Here is an 11,223-nt window from a genome sequence, read left to right on the forward strand (position 1 = left end):
GAAGGTCTTTGTTTGAAGTTCTCCCTGTTATTTCCTGTTCAACTCTTTCTATTATATAATTTGAAAGATAACATAACATGGCATAAAAGATCAAATTGGGAGTGATAGATCACCATGGAATGTTACCTGAAGACCAAGAATAGAAATGGTCTTCCATAAAATTGACTTTATGGAAGCAGTGCCTCTCTATATAAAGAAATATATTTTTAAGAACTTTAAAACCTGAAACTTTTGCATCTTGTCAAACTTCACAAAGTCAGGTTGCTTAAAGCTCCATTTAGCTGCCATGTATTTTTCCCTTTTATTTCCTTTTCCATTATTTTTGATCACCAAGATTTGATGAATTGTTATCACAAAAACATAAGAACTGGCCACTTGAATCAACTTGCTTTTCTGTCGAGAATGTCTCAGCGGTAGCTTTCATTCCTTCTGTGAAAGATTTCTTTTCAAGTCAAATGGAGAGCATTATTTTATAAAGAAGTACCTTACTGCTTTATAGCTCAATTTTCCAATGCTTCTGGAGAGAGACAGACTTAAGGGTTGAAGGCACTTGGGCACCCTGCAGGAGGCACTCCACGCAGCAGAGGACTGAATCATTAAATACAGTACTTATTATAGTGCCCACATAAAAAATATTGACTTAGAGCTCTGTTTTGTGCATCTGCAAAATGTTGCATTTCCTGGTAATATTTTTACAAGTGCTGTACTTTCCAGATTTTAATTGAGGGTTGATTGTTAATCTGCTTCTGTAAGTATTATAGAAGACCTATAATTGCAAAATGTAATGTTAAATATGCCTAAATTAAGGAGTTTCATAATAAGATAATTTATTCTTTTATCTGTTGAGGAATGTATTTGAGGTAGAGTGAATGTTATTTATTTGCTTATGTTCTTTCCAATACATCTGTAAATTTTTTTGTATTATCATAATCATTATTATTATTATTTTATTATTGTTATTATATGGATCAGAGCAAGTAGCAAAAAGAAGGAGAAATGCCACGCACCGAGGTCAGCTGCAACTCTGCCATATAGGTAAAATAACATGGCAAAGTGAGGTGATATTAAAGAGTGTGGGGAATGATGTGCAAGCAGGTGGGAATGTTACATCCAGACCACCTGAGGCGCTAGGAATGAAAATTAGTGAAATGAGAGTTTCAAAGGCAAAAAGCAAAGAGAAGCTTTCTCGGGAAAGCAATTGCAGAAACTCTGCTGGGTGCTTTGCACAGTCTTAGGTGGAGCAATAGATTTCAGTGGAAGATAAAAGAGAGTAGCCAGAGCCTGTTGAGCAGGGGACCAGAAATCCTCAGCCACAGAAGCAGTGAGAACCTGGGGAGGGGAGGGAGGGAAACCCATGGAAAAACACTGGCAGTTTTCCAGTAATGCTTACCTGCTTCCATAAACCCCATTCATGCTTTGATCAACTCTTCAGGTGCCCATTAGCATGTTGCCACAATTTTGGTTGCAGCCTCCTTTACATGCCAACTCACATTACCCAGACATGCAACATTGGTGCCTGGGCTGCATTGGCACTTGTATTCTCTGATATGGAACCTAAATTTGTCAGCTTTAGAAACCTAAATGTCAGTATTTTATTGCTATCGTACAGGAAGGGGGAAAATACTGTCATAAGTGAGAATATGGTCAGTAGGATCTGAAATGAGTGGAAGAGAAGACACAGAAAATCATGTACTGAAAGTAAAAAGAAATAAAATACAAAAGTAGAAATAAAAACAAGAGAGTATAAAAGTGATTGAATAACCCAGCAAATTCAATTATGCTGCCAAAATACTACCCAAAAGATTACATGGATTCATGTACCAGATAAACTGCTTCAAATACAGAATTTTTCTTTAGTTAAAATTATAGGGTATGTTTTTCTTTTCATTTTGAAACAAAGGGAAGAATGTTCAAACAATATACGTGAGAGATATTTAAAAAGTATTTTGGGGGAAAAAAAATCTAAACATTTTAGTAGAAAATAGGATTTCAAAATAGATTAGGATTTGATTACTGCATTTAAAAACACCTCAGCTTCTCTTAATTTCTTCAAAATATTGCTTTTAATATACCCTCATCTTAGTTCAGTTTTGTTCACATTTCATGTTTATGTTTTTTCTACTAAGTTGTATATGCATAGTTTCTAATTTATGTTTCTTTTTGCAGTAGTTAAAGCTAGCTTTTATTCTGGATATAAGATTTTTTAACATTATGGTTGCTTTACTTCCTTTTTGAAGATTTCCTTTGTTTGATATCACAATATAATACACTGGAGAAGACAATTAGGCAAGTGCTCAGGATCTTTATGAGTAGTAAAGCTTACATTATTTGTAAAATATTAAATAAAGTGAGACAGAAAACTTAGATTTCTCTTTTATTACTTGTTTTCTTCATTTTACTGTTCCCTGGGGGAACTTGTGAAGATATGACACAATGCTTGAGACAATGTGGCTGAGAAGTGGAGATATTAATGGGCAAACAGTGCAAGGCCATCGATTTTATTATGCCAAATAGAATAACAGAATATTCTCAGATTCACCTTGCTTAGAGCAGGTGTGTGCAGATTCACCTCTGGGGTGTGTCTGTCTGCAGGTGTTTGAATGTGTCACACTTCGTAACATGTTTTGTGGAAACTGAAACATCCAGTCAAGAAGTCTATGGTGCACAATCTCTGTTACAGTGTTTGTAAGGTGCTGACTGTGAAACAGAGATTTTCAAAACATTTTTGGGTCTTTAATTATATCATGCATTGCTGTCATGAACTTTTAATGGGCTAGAAGCTGTAGAAAACCATTTCTTATTCAATACATGCCATAAAGATCAAGAGAGATTTCATAGATGAACATAGTCCAAAAGTCATTAAATTTTTACCATCCTAGGTATTTTAATATTTATCAATATGACATCAAGTTAGAGGTGTAATCCTACATTATACAAAAACACTGGGACTACTTGGGATAATAAACACAAAATACAATTGGAATAGGCTTACCAAATAAGCATGCTTTGGGTGAGCAAAAATCAGAAAGGACTGCCTCCTTGCTTCAGCCCTAATTCTTCATTCTCAGCTCTTTTGGCACTATATAAACACTGGAGAAAAACCTTGGGAAGATAATTTTGTCTTCTTCCACCCTTTGATTCTCATTTCTGCTTTTACTGTAATTGAATTGATGAGTGAAGAATCCAGTGTAATAAATTAAACAGAATACATATTCAAACATATAACCTCTTCTTAAAACAAATGAGGTGATTCAACTGGTTTAATTTATTCCATAAATTTGATATTTTTGGCAATATAGCAAAATATATTAAACACTACATCCAATTGGATTGTGCTCCATTAGATAATTAAGAGAATATAGCTCAATAATAATGTCAGAATAAGGACAAATACTGAAAAATGATGAGCTTTTACTTTGCCAATTTCATGAAGAGGTGAAATTTCATATGACAAAGAACCTAGATAGTACTAGGCAAAATTGGCTTTTTTTAAATTTTCCACTTAATATAGGGAAGAGGATCATTTAAAGATGTATTTTATATGAGCTTTGCACATTGATTTGAGTTAAAGTGAAACAAGAAAGGTCTCAATAATGTAATGTCCCACTGGCACATATGTAGTGCCATAATGTTGCCATATCTGTTAATCACCAAAATCCCAATAACTCTAGTTTGAATGCTGTGTGCTTCTTAAAGAATTGCTTCTAGCAGAAAAATTGCTCCTCTCTGTTGTCCTCTGATTCCAAGTTCAGGAGCTCCATTTTGACAAATATTTTAAGTCAGTCTTCTAAGTTTATAGTGGAACAGCATGGAGAGAGCAGGACTCAAAGCCGTGGCAATGACCAGCAGGAAACATCAATGTACTCACAGTATTTGTTTATTCAGACCTTCACGATTTTCTGGAGCCACACCAACTCTCAGAAAACTTAATCTGAAATACTGGGGTGGAAGTGTCTCAGGGTTAACTTTACTGGTTTTTTCCACTTCAGGTTTTTTTCACATATAACAGTGAAGCATATTTTTCCAAACTAACCTTAATGTTTCTTATTTCTGGAAATTAAACTGAAAAAGCTGGAGTCACTTTGCACTTTTTACCCAAAGAATGAAGTTTTTACTTCAGTATTAGAAATGGTCAAAGGTTTTACAATTTTTTCCCCTATGTACCTATAAAATTTCCCATACCTAAAGTATGGGTGAGTAAGAGAAGAAGTAACCCACACTTTAAGAAGTAGCCTTGCCACTTAAAGGCCTTTATGAACAATACATGTTAATAGAGACCAGCCACATCTCCTCTACAAACAATACAGGGCCGATTTTGTTTATTTATTTCTTTTGTTGTGGGGTTTTCTTTTGATTTGTTTTGTTGAGTTGTTAAAATTGATTTCTTCATGTAAACTGGTGATTCAGAAACTTGACAAAGAAATATGAATTACAAATTAACAATACCATGACCAAACACCACACTTCACACATCACCTTAACATGTGAATGCTGGTGCCTACAGCTTTTTGTTTCAGTTCCATCATCCTAAATACTTATTTCATTTTTCTTTTAAACTCAATAGATCAGAATATCAAAGACTGAAATTTCTGAGCATTTCCCACCAGGCAGACTTCATTCCTTCTGTTTACTGGTGTCAAGCAGGTTTCAGTCTCATGCTGAGCAGATGCTTTACTAATGTTTTGCACAGTGGTTAATCAAATATTTATGCAGCACATGAAGGAAATATACTTATATTTCACTGCTGATGATTGAATAAGTTCTATACCATTTCTCCAATGAATAGTCACGTCCAAACACTTTAAATTATTCATGTTCTAATTTGTAAATATATCAAGGAGTTCTTATCTGGAAAAGCCTGCTAGTCTTGTAGCTGAGGAGAAAAAATTCCTTATAGGTACATCAGATCCATGATAACAAATTATTCCATTCTTTCAATATGCATGTTCAGTGCCAGCTTCTGGATAATTTAAAAATTAATGCTAATCCATAAATGCATATAATTTTTCTTACCTTCATTATGGCTGAAACATTCTGATACTTTGTAAACTCTCGTGGTTTGAAATGCATGGGTGGTTGAATCCCAAATAAAATGAAATGATCTTGGGAAAGTAGTATTGTAAATCAGTAATGCATGTAGTACCTTGCCTTTGCTTTCTAAAATAAGGATGAAACATTTTGAGGAATTTGAAATTAAAGATACCCAAATCAAAGTCCTGATTAGGCAGAATCCTTGTTTAGATAGTCCTTACTCATACAAATAGCTCATTTAAATTTTTCTGGTTTAGGCAACAATGCATGATGTACATGTTATTACTTTTCAGCTGGATTTTTTGTTGTGACAGTCAAAATGCTTGATTACATTCCTAGGTAATACATTAAACATTGTAATTCTATACATAATTAAGATAAATGAGCTTAACTGATACACAATATTACATATATAAGCAAATAAAAAAAATCTATAAATACACAAGGAAGAAAACATTGCTTCTTAAATCTAAGCTGGCATCTTACTGGGAGGAACTTCAAATCTGCATGAGAAAGGAAAAAGTATTTCATCAAGGAGAAACCCCGGGATTTACACACACGTAGGAAGAACCAAGTCCAATTGTGAAATAGAAGAATTATACATCTGGGCAAAAAAACCTGTAAAAGCAGATCTGGAGATTAAATTGGATCCAAACTGGTCATGACTGAATAGCGTTGCAGTGTGGTAAACAGGCACAGAGGCACTGTCAATGTGTCAAGCAGCCTTTCTGCTCGAGGCACTACTGACAGATAAGGCTTCACTAAGATTATTTTGTACAGCTTTTGGTGCTGTGCTCTAAGCAAGAAATGAGCCAATTGGGAGAGCATGGAAAAGATGACAAGAAGCAACACTGGTCTGCCTAACTTGACAGACTGAGGAAGTTGTATTTAAGAGAGAGGACACTGGTGGCTCCAGTTTCAACTTGTAGAAAAGAGCTGGGTGGTAAAACTGACAATCCAGCTGTGAAAGTAAAGGGCTTCATCTGTAGCAAGTGAGATTTATAGCAGACATCTGGAAAACTTTCTAGAATAGAATATGATAAATGCTAGAAAATGTAGAAACTGATATTTTTAGGACCAACTTGAATAAACTCCCATCAGAAATGGCTTACAGAGCACTGATCCAGCCTTTGTCTAGAACTAACTAGCTAACTAACTAAATAACTAACTGACTAAAGTCTTCCTGTAACTTTTCTGTGGAGGTGGACATATATTTAAACCACCCATTGGGACTTCTGATTTTTCACTTTGTACAGTGGCATATGCACAAACATGTCTGTCATCACAGCTAGCAATAATGCATAAGTAAAATCAAATCTTCTGGCCTTTGCATATAACTGTAATTCATGACTTTTTCTCTCTTCAGTTCCAGTGTCATATAATATACACAGTCCTCTGACGCCACCCTTGAATTATGAACCCTATTCAAGAAGTACAGGTGCTGTCATAATAAGCCTTTCATGTTGCTATTCTCTTTCTGTAGAATTTCTGATTGCCATATGTGAAGATTTTTTTGAGCTAAAAATTTGAATATAATTTTTTTTAGTAGAAAATAGTTAATTTATAGTTCTTGGGTTACCTTGGCTTTTTATGTTTAGTCGCTGGTGTTGTATTTGGTGAATTCTTGTGTTTGTGTGAAACAGAGTTCCTCTCTGGCTCTCAGCCTCCATCATTGAGACACCTATAGCAGGAACAAACACTGTTTGGATAGACCTTCCAATTTTGTCTCAGGTGCATAAAAAAAAGCTTTTTAAAGGATTAAGGGATCATATATTTTGACCCATGTATGGAAGCCCAGCATGGCATGTTAGCACATCCATGATCCCTCTAACTAGGAATTCAGTATTTCTTCAATCAAATGTAAAATCTTCCTTGATTTATTCTGACCTTTTGTCTCATTTTTTCCCCAATCCTTTCAGTTGTATCTATTCAGGTCGTGGCACACCCCTCTCCCACCCTTCCACCTTTCCCCTTCCCCACCCCTGCCCCAAGGTTCTGACTTCTGTCACAGCCAGATTAGTTGACAGAAGAGATGTGTTTTCCCAGTTTTGTCATCTAGGATGGGGACAGTTTTGTTTTCCTCAGCTCTTCTGTCTCTCACCCTCTATCACTGTGTATTCAGAAATCCAGAAGTCCTTTGTGATTCCACTATGTGCTCTGTCTTGAGTCTTGGGGAGCACTGAGCAGTCCACCAGTTCCACTCTGCTCCTTTGCAACAAACTTCTTCCTCAGTAAACATATTCATGAAGTATAAATACGGTATGAGGAATAGGTGGTATTTTCCAAAAAGGACCATATTTGCAGAATAAAAAGACCAAGATCTTGGTGCATGCAGCCCAGCAGGTAAGGAGAGGTTGTGCAGCACTTTACATGTTCATGGATAGCAGTTCATCACAACTCTGCAATCTAAATTTAGAATTAACTTGGACTTTACCTGATTTTTTACTTGGCAACCACCTCTGAAAAGGTCTTATTTTTTCCTGCATAGTGCCAGTAAAACATGGGCACGAGGAATGAAAAAAATTTATCTCTGATGTGACTTTTTTTATAATTATACAATTCTGACCTTGCATGACTCCACTGATCTTTCTGGAAAATCTCACAACTTTGCAAATTCCTCATCAGTTCAAGCCAGAGTTATTCAACTGAACCATATCAGCTTGGGCTTTGAACCCGAGGTCTCAAGCAGCTGAACCTCTGTGGAGAGGGGAAGTTTACATAGAGTAGGGGTTAGGGGAAGATTCTGGGCTCTTACACAGCAAAATAAGATCCATGAATCTGGAATACTTTCAGCCTAGTTCAGTTGGATGGAATACCTCTCACAAGAGTGGACATGTGAAGCTGGAGCCTCACAATTTGGTTTTAAATTGCCTCTGCAAATCTGCCAAACGCTTGATTTAAATTCTTTATCCCATACCCTTCCAACCTCTTTCTCCTCAAAGAATTAATGTGATAGGCCTCTGAAAACAATTTATTAATGACTGAAAAATCTCTAGAAGGCTGAAATTGAAATTGAAAGGCTGAAATTTTTATTTGTATAGTGAAAAAATAAAAGTAAATAATACACATTTCTAGAGGTGAATGTACATTTGCCATAAGATTTTATTCAGCTTGGAAAAGAAATGCATGTCTTCTAGGTACATTAAAAATATAGTCGGGAAATATAAGTGTCTTTTTTTTGAACTTTATAGAATGTTTTCTATTTTTGTCTAAAATACAAAATATTTTTCAAATGTGGGTTTGAATGATGAGGAGGAACAAAGACTTGTAATCTGCAACACAATACACTTCTCATTCTCTCAGTATTGGCAAAGCATCCCTACTCTGTGTGTGTGTATGCAGGCACATACATAAATCAATTGTTCAGGTGAAAAGTTTACATTAGCAGCAATTGTGTGACTCACATGGTAAGGAATATGAGAGGCTGACACAAAAAATGGCAAATATATTGCAGCGTAAAAGGTCACTTCAAAAATTTCTGACAACCTGGAACATTAGAAGGTCAAAAATCAACAGCACAATGTCCTGTTTGGTTAGATTGTGCTACTACACTCTCTCTATGGACTGTTATTTTTTAAAATAATTGCATGCTCTTTTGAATCAGCCAGCCATTCAAAGGCTGTACTTCCCATTTTATTGAGAAATTAATGAAGTGTAGAGAACAGCTCATTTTATTCCAGTAGTCCTTTTAACATGCAAATAGTGGCGTCTTTCAATGAACACACTTCTGTTTGTGCTATTAAAGAGCAGTAGGAGCAATTGATAATTGTCCAGTTTAGAAAATGTGTGCCTAAAGCTTGCCTATATTTTCCCCTATGTAGTAATGAAAGATCTCATTAAACACATATTTTCTAACTTTCCAAATATTTCTTTCCTGTGTCTGGACCAGTAAGAGAATCTCTACTGATTACTGATTTATCAAAATCCCTATCCTATAATTTATAAATTTCAGCCCCAACCAGCTGTGGGTTTTTTCTGCTTGTCTTGTTTTGAAAGCCTTAAAATATTTTAGGAGCAAAGGCACTGAAGAGTTAGGCTGGGAAAAGTCTTGTGCATCTTCTGAGAGAGAAGAAGATACAAAATAAATTTTCCCAGTTCACCACAACACTTTATAAAGAAAAAACCTTCTCCCACAAAACACAGAGGTACCGAGGAAGTACACAAGCTGTTCTTGACAGCTCCTTAAAGTAAGGATATCTTGGAATCAATTTTCTCATCCTTATTTTATCAATATCTCCTGTTTCAAACAATGCAGACCCTGCACTCCCAGAGACTTCTATAAATGCATTCTACTGTCTCCACAAAGACAATGAGACCCATGTTCAGAAGGGTGTCAATGTCTAAAGACCTACAAGTCATGATCTTGGACAAACCTTAGAACAGGTTTTAGCAGCGTTGAGCAGTACCTGGAAGTATATTAATGGAAAATATTGAACATTTTGTCATGAGTTTAACTGTATTTCTTAATATTTGAAAATATATGAATCTGGAATACAGTAAAGGATATCAAGAATAAATGGAGAAATTATTTTCTGCAAAAGGAACATGAATAGTACTTCAAACACTTAGAAGCAAAACATATTGAATTTGTGTGAATTTGTAAACAGTTTTCATTTGTTGTGTATGTCATTATAGCTCTGAATGTGTTTATAGAGTTATTTCAAAGTAGCCTGTATGGACAGTTACTGCAGCAACTGACAGATATTGTGAGTTACATTTCAGATTCAGAGACTGGATGTATTTTAGTGTATTTCATCACTTAATGTCATTTTTATTAGAGACAAAGAGAAAATGTTTGACTTCTTTTTTTTACAAGCAGGACTGCTTAGAAAACAGAAACATAAAATATGTAAAACCAATAACACCTAAAGGCATTGCTTAGCTGGAGAAACTGATGCAGTCACTGGGAGTCAGGAAAGATCAGTTTGATTCTCTGTTCCTGAGACATCAGTCTTTAGAAGTAACTACAAAAATGTTTTTAAAAGTTTGCAAAATGTAAAGAAAAAAAATGTAACAAAACTTAAAATAATGTAATGTAGCTTATTGACATTCCTTTCTTTAAAAAATAGTCTAGCTTTCTAGAAAGTGAAAAGTAGAGGATAAACCTTTGCCACACACGAGGTACAATTTTTGTATATTCTACTCCTGTTCTGTAAGTGTGCCATCTAAAAAGTCATCTGCTAAGATGGAAACCCCTCTGTGGTTTGGCTCTTTTCCCAAACCCCCCAGTGTTTGTTTTTCTCTTCAAAGACACAGGTGCAATCATTGGACCTAACTTTGCACTTGATGTAGGGACAGAAAGTTGTCTCCGGTTCAGGTCATTGTTACAAACTTTGAATACAATAAACAAATTCTGGGTTTTATAAAAAGAGATTTTATCCTTGCAGAATAAGCCAGAGTTGTTACCTGTTTTGCTTTGTGGTTTGTTCTTTCTGAGAAGAGTTAATTAAAATGTTGAGATAAATAAATCCTAGGTCTACTCTTGAGGCTTTCTCTTTTTGGCATCTGAATCACTAACGTCTCTGTTGCCATAGATTTAAAATAAAACTCAAACCTTTAAGTTTTGAAGGAGAGTTTATGCAGAAAACTAATTCCAACCTTCTCTTCTGATTCCTGTGATAATAGTCCTGTCTCAATGCAAGAATCATTGCCTGCCAGAAAATTTCTCAGATGTCAAGAGTCAAAGTATAAATATTAGTGAATTTAAGTTTTCTCTAGACAAAAAAGCTCAGAATAATTTTGTGACCTTTCATTTAAGTTGTGCATCATGTGTTTGTTTGCTCTAATCCTCATTTTCTTTTTGGCTCCTGTGTGCAAGCAAAAAACTTGGAATGCATTTAGCTGGGGAAAAGACAATATGAAGAATAATGTAAAAGTTTGTTTTATACTACTTTATAGAACTGAAACGTACTATAACTCATGGCTCTGGCATTTATCTACAAGATCTTATGAGTTAGAAAATACTAGCTAACGTCTACTAAGTGCTTTTAAATGCTTCTGCTCTTTGCTGCTGATGGCAAAAGATCTGTCATGGTCTTCTGTAACATTAGGTTTTTTCTCTGCTAGGAGGTATAAGTAAAATATGTAAAGTAATAAAAAAAAAATCCCCTAGGAGGTATTCGGTAAATCTGTAATATTACCATATCCCATAAAAAAAAAGACTGTAATAAATTGGATGCCAGAGGTAGGATA

This window comes from Melospiza melodia, chromosome 4 (genome assembly GCF_035770615.1).
Source record: "Melospiza melodia melodia isolate bMelMel2 chromosome 4, bMelMel2.pri, whole genome shotgun sequence".
NCBI lineage: Eukaryota > Metazoa > Chordata > Aves > Passeriformes > Passerellidae > Melospiza > Melospiza melodia.